This window comes from Anas platyrhynchos, chromosome 1 (genome assembly GCF_047663525.1).
Source record: "Anas platyrhynchos isolate ZD024472 breed Pekin duck chromosome 1, IASCAAS_PekinDuck_T2T, whole genome shotgun sequence".
Taxonomy (NCBI): Eukaryota; Metazoa; Chordata; class Aves; order Anseriformes; family Anatidae; genus Anas; species Anas platyrhynchos.
The window spans coordinates 192,418,687-192,429,263 of NC_092587.1; the positions used below are offsets into that span (position 1 = coordinate 192,418,687).

At 37.2% G+C, this 10,577-nt stretch overlaps 1 long non-coding RNA gene across 1 annotated transcript; it reads left to right on the top strand.

The window, feature by feature from the left end:
• Positions 1–6,101: 6,101 nt before the first annotated feature.
• LOC140001506 (uncharacterized) lies at positions 6,102–10,223 on the top strand. The gene is made up of 3 exons (XR_011806752.1): positions 6,102–6,253; positions 6,557–6,686; positions 6,959–10,223. It is a non-coding gene; the product is annotated as an uncharacterized lncRNA (long non-coding RNA).
• The last annotated feature ends 354 nt before the right edge of the window (positions 10,224–10,577 follow it).

A 10,577-nucleotide genomic window follows, 5' to 3' on the forward strand; every position in this document is an offset into this window, starting at 1 on the left:
CTGACTGAACATGGAAATCAGTTATTCACACAGCTTTGAGAAAAAGAAAAAAAAAAAAAGAAAAAAAAACACACACACATTTATCTGCTGCACAGCACATCATATATCCTATAATTTAAGTTACACTTCACTTAGCCACATTTTTTTTGTCATGTCAGCTTTGAATGGGAAATTGATCTTCCTGTTATTTATTCTTTTCCTGTAAATGACAATGAAGCAGTGCAACTAAAATTGCACAAGAAGGTAATACAATCCTTGTGTTTTGATAATGTTAGAGGACAGTATGCACTTCTAGAGTTGGTGTTTTTTTGCGTTTTTTGTTTTTTGTTTTTTTTTTTGTTTTTTTTTTTGGTAACACTAAGACAGTGGTAGCAAAAATCTAAAATCATGTCAGATTTATTTCTGTAAGTAACATTCTTTCTGTCTTTTGTATTTGAAAGGTAAAGTTGCAGTATAAGAGCAAAAGTGAACTCTACAAGAATAAATCAGAAACCACTGGGTCAACATGCTCTGGCAGTCGAAAGAAGTCAACAAAGCATCATCAGGATAAGTGCTGAGAACACAATGAAGGGCATAGTTTTGCCACTGGACACGTCCTTTGGAATGTGTCTGGACTCATTTTGGACACATTCTTGTGTCCAGTTCTTGAGTTCTCCAGTTTTGTTCTCCTTATGTGTGACAATGTAATGACATTGAAGAAAGTAACCAGAAGGGAAATTAAAATGATTAAATGAATGGACCACCTACCAAATGAGGAATTTGGAGAATATGAGATCAAGAACTTGGTGTAATTAAGATCTGCAAAATCTTGAAGGTGAATCATAAGCTGAATGCAAAGCTGTTGTGTTCTAAACTGTACAGTATTCTAACTATGGGGCATTCAGAAAGGCTTGTAGGAGTCTGGTTTAAGACACAGAAATGAAAACGTCTCTTGCAGAGTGGTAAGTGAATATCTGGTCTGGAGCTTGCTATCAGAATATTGTTAAAGCAGACAGCATCAGTCAAAAACTCATCAGGCTCATATTCTCCCTAGATGTAATCTCCTATTACCATTGCTAAGTGACAGAATACTGAGCTAGATTGATCAGTTATGCATTTATATGTTAAATGGAGAAACTGAAGCAATTCATCAAAACTAAATAAAAGTATCTGTACTTAATTGTACAATCAGGGTTTTGTGCTTTGGGAATTAGGTGCTCCAGGAAGTAGAGTCAAAAACTGAATTAATTTACTTTCACACAACCAAAGGTAGGATGAACAGATTCATCCCTTTGGTACATCCCTTTACTAACCTGATCTCCTTCTATGATCAGATGACTCACTTAGTGGACAAGGGAAAGGACTTATTTACTTGGATTTTAGCAAAGCATTTGATGCTGTTTCTCACAGTGTTCTCCTGGAGAAACTGGCTACTCATTCCTTGGATCAATTATTGTTCACTTGGTAAAAAAAACTGGCTGGATGGCCAGGCCCAAAGGCTCACTGTGAATGGAGTTAATCCTGGCTGCCAGCTGGTCACAAGTGGTGCTTCCCAGAGCACAGTACTGGGGCCAGTTTTGTTTAATATTTTTATCAGTGGTCTTGATGAGGGGATCAAGTGCACCTTCGGTAAGTTTGTAGATGATACCAAGGTGGAAAGGAGTGTTGATCTGCTTGAGTTTAGGAAGGTTTTGCAGAGGGATCTGGATAGGCTGGATCAATGGTCCATGTCCACTTGTAAGGCATTCAGCAAGGGTAAGTGCCAGGTGCTGCACTTGGGACACAACTGTATGCAACAATACAGGCTTGAGGAAGAGTGGCTGGAAAGCGTCCCAGTAGAAAAGTACCTGAGAGTGCTGGTCAACAGCTGGCTGAAGATGAGCCAGCAGTGTGCCTAGGTGGCTAAGAAATCTGATAACACCCTGGCTTACATCAGAAATAGTCTGGCCAGCAGCACCAGGGAAATGATTGTCCCTCTGTAGTTGTCAGTGGTGTGACTGCATTTCAAGTACTGTGTTCAGTTTTGGGCCCCTCATACAAGAAAGGTACTGAGTTGCTGGAATGCATTCAGAGAAGAGAAATGAAGCTGGTGAAGGGACTAGAAAACAAGACAGATGAGAAACAGCTGAGGGAACTGGAGTTGTTTAATCTTGAGAAAAGGAGGCTGAAGGGAGACATTGCTTCCTATGACTACCTGAAAGGAGGTTGTAGTGAGGTGGGTGTCAGTCTCTTTTCTCAGGTGGCAAGTGATAGGACAGGAGGAAATGGGCCTCAGATTGCACCAGGGCAGGTTTAGATTGGATATCAGGTAGAATTTCTTCAAGGAAGAACAGTTATGCATTGGAACAGGGTTCTCAGGGAGGTGATGGAGTCACCATTCCTGACAGCTTTTAAGCAATGTGTGAGTAGGGCACTTAGGGAGATGGTTTAGTGGTGGACTTGGCAGTGTTAGGATGATGGTTGAACCTGATGATCTTAAGTGTCTTTTCCAACCTAAATGATTCTATGATTCTACAGCAACATGGGTATTCTGGGGTCTGGGTGAACCCAGACTCAAATTCCTACTTTGCTAACTACATGGATTTGAAATTATATTTCCTATTCAAATTCTCTAATAACCAAAAGTTATTCACTTTAAACAAGATCTGTCATGTTGCAAAGTCCTCTTCAGTTGGAAGACTTTCAGTTCCTGAGAATCAACTGGATTAATACCGCACAGAAACAACACTTATTCTTTCAGTCCAGGAGCAAGTCAGAAGTTAAATTATGACACTTCCTAAACACAAGTAGAAAAATGTTTAATGTAGAGTTAGTTGAATAGCTTCAAATAATTCTTTATAGAAAAGCAATCTTTGGAGAAAATATCGATGTTTCTTAATATTTTGCTGTTTTTAAAACAAAGCTGAAAGGTTACACTGTTACTCTTTCCTCATCCAGGACTAAAAGAAAATAAAAATATGCAAGCCTTATTTGGAACCATTTATCCAAGCCTGGAATTTAAATAGGCTTTTTATTTGATAATAGTAGATATATTTTGTATAGTTAGAATTTTCCATGTCATTTTGGAAAATGTTTTATAAATTATTTTTCACTGAAAATAAATAAAGCAATAACAAAACAAAATTCATAAGCTCTATGAAACTTCCAGTGAACATTTGTCATAGTTTGCTTTCATTTAGGAATTTTCATTTTATATACCTGGGGAACCAAAAGACATATAGCTCCAGGTTTTTTATTAACTTGAAATATTCTGACAGAATTTCAGAAAGGTATTTTATATCCTGCTTATATAATATACCACACACCAGCAAAAAGTGACTAAACAAACTAGACAGAACTGAAAAATGAGAATGATACAACTTGAAATCTTTCTAAAACATTTTCCTGACTGTCTTGTGGTCCTTCTGGTATCATGATCAATTTCAACAGAAGACCTGGTTAAGAGAAGGTTTTCTAACCATTTTAGGAAGTCTACAAACTTGCTACTCAGAATCTATTCTGACTTAAGCCTTGTGTCATCTTAGTAAACTTTTTTATGTTTATGAATCTGCAAGTATGAACCATAGTACAGGAAGTCTCATTTATGAGATTGCTTACATTTTGTCTGTATTCTTCTCTTACACATGAAACATTTAATTATTTTTCTAAGACTTCCAGTAAACTGAACCATGCTTCACCTGGAAGTATGTGCTGATGACTTCCAGTAGTCTCTAGCCTACTGCTCAGGTGTCCTCAAGTGCTAGGAAAGACAGTAGGAAATTTACAATGATTGAACAGCTCTGAGCCTTAACTGGGAGGTTAATTGCTGGTAAAAGTCATTGAGTGGTAAGCACCTCTCAGGATGTATATGTAGTTATCACAGTAGTAGTGATTAGAAGCAGCTGTTTAATATGCCTAGTGTTTGTGAGATGCCTGAATGTACTACAGAGATGAGCAAAAACTAGACATCTGTACTAGATCTTAGATAAAGCCTTCTGACTGATTTAGCTCAGTCCTTAGGTAATAAATATACTGCCTTCGTATTTAATATTCATTAGGACAATTAAATAAACTCAATAAGCCACTGTATGCAATCTTCAGACAGATAAAGTTTACATGGAAGTCAACTGTAATGGACTACAGGAAATTAAAGAACATGAATCTAATGTCTGTAACAAACTAGTTTTTGTTGCTGTGATGTTTTAAATACTCTAGAAAGAGCAATTACTTCTGAGCTGTATTTTCCTTATGTGTTTTACATGTGTAAATTTTGTAAGATTCCTTATACAGGTATTGACTTACAACTAGAAATGTTTTCAGCAAGGGAAAAATATCAGTCTGAGATTTGTTTTCTTCTGGTGCTTTGTAGGAGGAGAAGTACTTGCTTATCTTATTGGGCATAAGAAGAGTACAAAGAATTTAATGGTTACTTTACATCTTGGGAAATTGCAGATTACAACATGTATCTAGCTGAAAACTAATTCTGGATTGATATATAATGTTTCTGCATGTATTGACAATAAAAAAGAAGCATTTTTATCCATATATTTGGCAAACATTCTAAAAAAACCATACAAACATATAGACAAACAAAAAGTGTCAGAGAGCAAGAAGGAATGAAGTAAACAACTTACATAACTTTTTTAATAGTACTGGAACACTGTGAAATAAGAAGCTCCATAATGAGATTATTCAACACTGATGAGTCCACACCTGGAGTACTGTCTGGTTCCAGGCTCCCAAGTACAAGAGGGACATGGACATACTGGAGAGAGTCCAACAAAAGGCAACAGAAACTATGAAGGGACTGGAGCATTTCTGCTGTGAGGGAAGGCTGAGAGAGCTGGGACCGACTCTTCACCTTCCAGAAGGCTGAGAGGGGTTCTTATCAATGTATGCAAATATCCAAAGGGAGGGCGCAATGTGGACAGAGCCAGGCTCTTCTCAGTGGTGCCCAGTGCTTGGACAAGAGGCAATGGGCACAAACTGGAACACTTGAGGTTCTGTCTGAATATCAGGAAACATTTCTTTTGCTGTGCAGATGACAGAGCACTGGCACATGTTGCCTGAAGAGGTTGTACAGTCTCCTACTTGGAGATCTTCAAAAAACCTCTGGACATGATGGTGGACAAGGTGCTCTAGGTGTCCCTGCTTGAACAGGGGGTTGGACCAGATGAATTCCAGAGGTCTATTCCAGCTTCAGCCATTCTGTCATTCTGTGAGATGAAGGAAGGAAGAATCTCATAAATTTACTTCTGTCTTACATGGTCTCCTCTGAGACAATCAGATGAGAAGTCTTTATGCCCAAGGATTTCTTACCATCTTTCAGGTAAGCTATTTCCACTTATGGGTGAAAGCTTGATAGTGAAAGATTTAAATCCTAGATTTCAGTCTGCAGCCTATCTGATCCCAGACAATTTGAAGGGAAATTTTGCAGAGCAATGTAACATCAGATCCCCTCTACCACAAGGGTTTGTGCAGATGGCCTATCTGATCTAGATTTAAAAAGAAATCAGTGCAAAATTGTGTGTATATCTGAGAAGTACTGAATTCATCCAATAGAAAACAGTAACATATATGTAAGATGTGTTCAACTATCTTTCTACAGCAATGCTAAAGTAAGGCTTGGAGCAATTAAGTATACTGCCTTTCATAAAACTGTACACTAGGGACTGGTCTGAGAAGTATGTTTGTGACTCCGATCACCAGAGAAATCTCAATGGCTTCTGCCCCAAATTCTGCCAAATTATTTAATTTTCCCTTAATAATAATTTTACCTTAATAATTATTTTCCCTTTATCCTTATCTCAACCCATGAGTTGTTTGTTTTCTTTCCTTCTTCCCCTCTTTTTCTGAGGAGTAAGAGTGAGAAAGCGGTTGTGGTAGAGTTCAGCTGCCTAGAAGGTAAAACCACCACAGGAAGACATAAAAAAGAAACACTGCAGTTATTCCATTATACGTGACACAACACAGGTGTCTACACACACACAAGTGAGAAACCTGGTGAGACCTCTTTCAGTACCGGAATGGTCTTTATGCCTGCCAAGAGAAATATTTTAGAGGATGGTTGTACTTTAACATGAATACAAATTTGCTTTGAGAGAAGGGTTGGGGCCCGGACCCAAAGCAATGGCAGAGGGTGGGAATACACCCACCCTCGCAGCTGCTGCTGATCCTGCTGCTGGCCAGGAAAATATAAGTCTGGAGGAGCAGTGAAAAGGAGGTATCTTAAGGAAAGGAAGATGGGAGTGCCAGATTAGAAAGCTGAAAGCTCCTTCTTTGTCTACTCACAAATGTAAGCTGAGCTACTTTCCCTAATTCATTTGCCTTTACAGTTTTGCAGCTTCCATTTGATTGCTCTTATAAATTTGGCTCTTCATTGAGCATCTGTGTAACCTCCACATAGTGTAACACTGACATGGTCTCTCTGACAATGACATTGTGGTATTTCAGCATCAATATGAACAAACATTTGTGATAAATGTCACAGCCTTGGCAAATCTTCTGTTAACTGATGTATTTCTAATTTTACTTTTCTATAATCCCTTAACCTCAGTAACCAGTGTGAATTAATGGCAGATGCTCTTTATCACTGCAGTGAATGAGAGAGTGCTGCCTACTGAGGAGAGATGAACAAGTGAAATATGCCACTTTTTGGTATTTGCTGGTACAGGAAAAAAAAGTTGAAGTCCAGAGCTAGGAAGAACATGACTGGAACTTTTCAGCAGGTAACTTCTCAGAACAGAGACACATGGAAAAAAAAATAATTTCTAAGGCCTGCTAAAAGATGCTGTAGAAATTCATCTCTTTCATCCTAATTTCTTCCCACAACTACCTTGTTCAAAATGTTTTTAGTGTTTAAAGCTGCATGACTTTAATCAGGAAAATTGAGAACATTTTACCAGAGACTCTGTGGGAGAAAACTTCATCATCTTTTCCTCATCCCATGTATTTGCTGTTGAATGCTGGTCATCATGTGTTTGTATTACCTTATCTGTAGGTCTTGTGAAAAAGAGGAATAGAATCTGTTATCTTTTTGTGCAAGTGAATACAGGAGGACATCTATACAACAGAAGCTGGGGTAAAAGGGGCAGAATGACAGAGAATGCCAGAAGAAGGAATGAGGAGATCTGTAATAATCGCTGAAAATGCTGGTAACATTATCTGTATAGAGCACTGTAGTATGCAAGGTATGTTATGACAGTGGATAGGCTAATAAAGTATGTTTGAATTATTAAAATTACTTATCTAGAGAAGTTAAGTCTGAATCACATTAAATTTCATTTGCATTTGCAAGCCATGTTGGTTGGTTACTTTTTCTATATCAGGTTCTGACCAGTATTTCACAGTTACAGAAGATCCACTAATATCATGAAAATATGCATCAATAAATTTTAACAATTGAAAAACACAGTGTAAACTACAGGAGAGTCCACTAAAGATAGATTTTGAATGCCAGCTAACATTTGGGAAGCTATTTGGGAACCTTTTTTTTTTTTTTTTTTTTCCAAACCCATCTTTTTCTGACTTCAGATGCAGCAAAACACCAAGAGTAATTCATACCCAAAATTCTGTGATGTATGGAACTTGAATACGCCTCTCACCATCTTGGTGGCCTCCCCTAAACTCAGACCATATGGGGGGGATGAATTTTTAATTACATGTACCAAAACCTTTACATTGTGCTTCTTTGTAGTATAAAAATGGGATGTTTATTTCTGTGCTGCTCTCCATTATAGTGGAAAACTGCACTTTGTTAGGTAGCACTAAGAATTCCCTTTCAGTAATTTTACTAGTAATTCAAACCATAATTTTGACCTCACCATTTGCCAGTAGCACTTCCTATAAAACTGTATGCATCAGACATCTAGTTTTCCTCCCTTCTTCTCAAGAGCTTTTGCAATAGAGTTGAGAAAGTGCTTTTTAACAAGCCCAGCTGTATAAACATGAGTGTGGTTGGCAAGCGAAAGCCAGGGCTGTAAAAATCATACTTCCTTTTGTAAGTGTTTTTAAAATGTATGGCTTGCTCCTAAAACTGCTTACAAATCAAAAATGTACAGTAAGCTTCGCTTAAAGAGGGTCTTTATACACTTCTGTGGAGGACAAGCAACAGTCCTTAGCATTTGTGATGCTACCTCTTTTTCTTATTTTCAATTTATTTTTTCCCATTCATTTCACATTATGTTGAATTATTTGCTTGTATATATGGGAGGCTTTGATCTTGAACAGAAATCTGAGATAAATGTTCAGGTGGAAATTGGGTATTGACTTGGAAAAAGAACAGGCTTCAAGAATATGGTTCAACTAGGCTGTACTTTTAATGACTGATGGATCTGAAAAGAGTTTTGTAATACCTCAGTCAGCATATATTATCATTTTGTGAACAGCAGCCACATCTTTCATATTTTTAACTGGCACTAAAGAGAGGGTTTCTCTCCCCTCCTCAAAATCCACATAATTACCTGCCCTCTTCCTCTGTGACATTTCTTCTTACAGTACCTAGGATGACAAAGTTGTCCACGGGGTTAAGTGCAAGAAGCAGCATTGGTTTGAAATACCAGTATCTATTCAGTAATGCTTGTTGTTGTTCTAGTTTGTTATTACATGGGAGGTACAGAAGGTACAGTGCTCTTCTTAATTACCAATCAGTAGAAAGCTGAGTCAGAAATCATAGGAAGTCCTCATTATTGATAGTAAATGTGTTAACACACATCAGGGAAAAGACCTTGTGGAGACAGAAGGACGTGTGTGGTTCTGCTAGGCTGCTATCTCCAATTTTACAAAAATGTTGCCTGAACCAAAACCTTTCAGAGTATATTACATTTTTAATTTCATATTTCTAAAAGAGCCATCTGTCCTTCCTGACGGTATAGAATTCACAAAATTGAAGTTCAAACTCCACTTGGACATCAATCCTGTGAAATATCTGTTTCATTCAAACAATTTATTTAAACCCTGGTTGTCCAAACTTTTAGAAGTAACTGTTGGAACACTATATAAATAAATCATCAAGCCATTTGTTTTTTTGTACTGCTGATTTATACTACACCTACAACTAACTGTGAATTTCTATGAACAATAGTTATCCATACATAGTGGATTTTTTAAGGTTTGAGAATAAAGTTACATGTTACTAAAACAGTTTACAGACAGGGAAAATATTTTGCCATGATGGAAGAACTAAAATTAAAATGTTTTAATTATATATTATATGCATTTCTTCGTTGACACAAGGAATAAAATACATCAAACTTAACCAAGATCTAATTATGAATGTCAGAGACCCACAGTGCTATAGAGGTAGTCTTTGAATAGATTTAGTGTTAGCAAATGTAAACAGTAGGATTTTAAAAATAGAAATATAAGGCGTTGGATGTCTCAAAAAGACAAATATAGAAATTAAGATTTTACTTTTGAACTGGATTACTGGGTTTTTATTTTCCATTATTTTTATTGTTAACCAGTTCCTTCCCATTAGGAGCAAAATTATGTTAGCTAGAGAAAAAAAAATATTGCTTTCTTGCAGTCTACTAGCAATAGGAATAACAGGATATTTTGTACTTGCACATTGGTGTGACCAGTCAACGAACCCCTTTAATGGAAGCAGGCTCAGAGGAGATGGGGAAAGGTGATGTGCTTGTGTAGGTCAGGGAAGAATGCAGAGCACAACTAATGAGGGGTGTTGCAAAGAAATCTGACCTTTTCCCAATGCAAATGGGACTGGAGGTTACATCTGCTGAGCGGATCAGCCAGCTAACTCAGTGGATCAACCAGCTTTGTAAATGTTTGTCCCTGAATTAATCAGAAGAGTGCAAAATGTATTCCTGAGTTAGCCAGACCTGCATGAGGATTGTGTATGTGGCTCAACACCACACCAAGTATAAAAAAATAAAGAACTCTGAAGAGAGCAAAGAGTGAGCTGATTTCAGCCTATGTACTACTTTATGGGAACAGTGGACACCCAGTGGCATTACAGTGAGTGTATAACAGAGACTGGTAATAAGGATCACATTTGTATTGTGATTCAGCTGAATGTTGCAATTGTACTCTGTAACTGTAATTTGTAATTGCACTTTGTAACTATCATTTATTGTGATTTGAGTGTATTGCTACATCACTGTGCTAAATCAAAATTCCATGTAACAAAAAAAAAAAAAAATCAAGTAAGTAAACTTTGTATTAAACATTAAACCCTACTTGTGGAACATCCAAAAGAGACCAGTCAGAGTTTATTGGACTTGGACAACCAGGTACTACATTTTACAAAGAAATAAAGTAACCTCAATGAAAGAATAAAATATTTCTACAAGCTTAGCACACAATGACTGATGTCATTCTTCAAATAATTATCTCTTTTTTTAAAAAAAGTTCCATCTATTTCTTTCAAAAATCAATGAAATTCTATTACAGCAACTGCTAAAAGTGTCTTCCTCAAACTGTTAGTGCAGTTTGGATACAGGAGCACTATTCTGATTGCAGTGAGAAGCACAACAAATGAACCAGTTCTTGAGCAGGTCAGTACCTTGTGACATACCACTACATAAGTACAAAAATTGACATTCCAGCAGAACTGTATGGCAGCTGTGGTCCTGGTGAGTGCTCAGAGTGGTAAGGAGGAG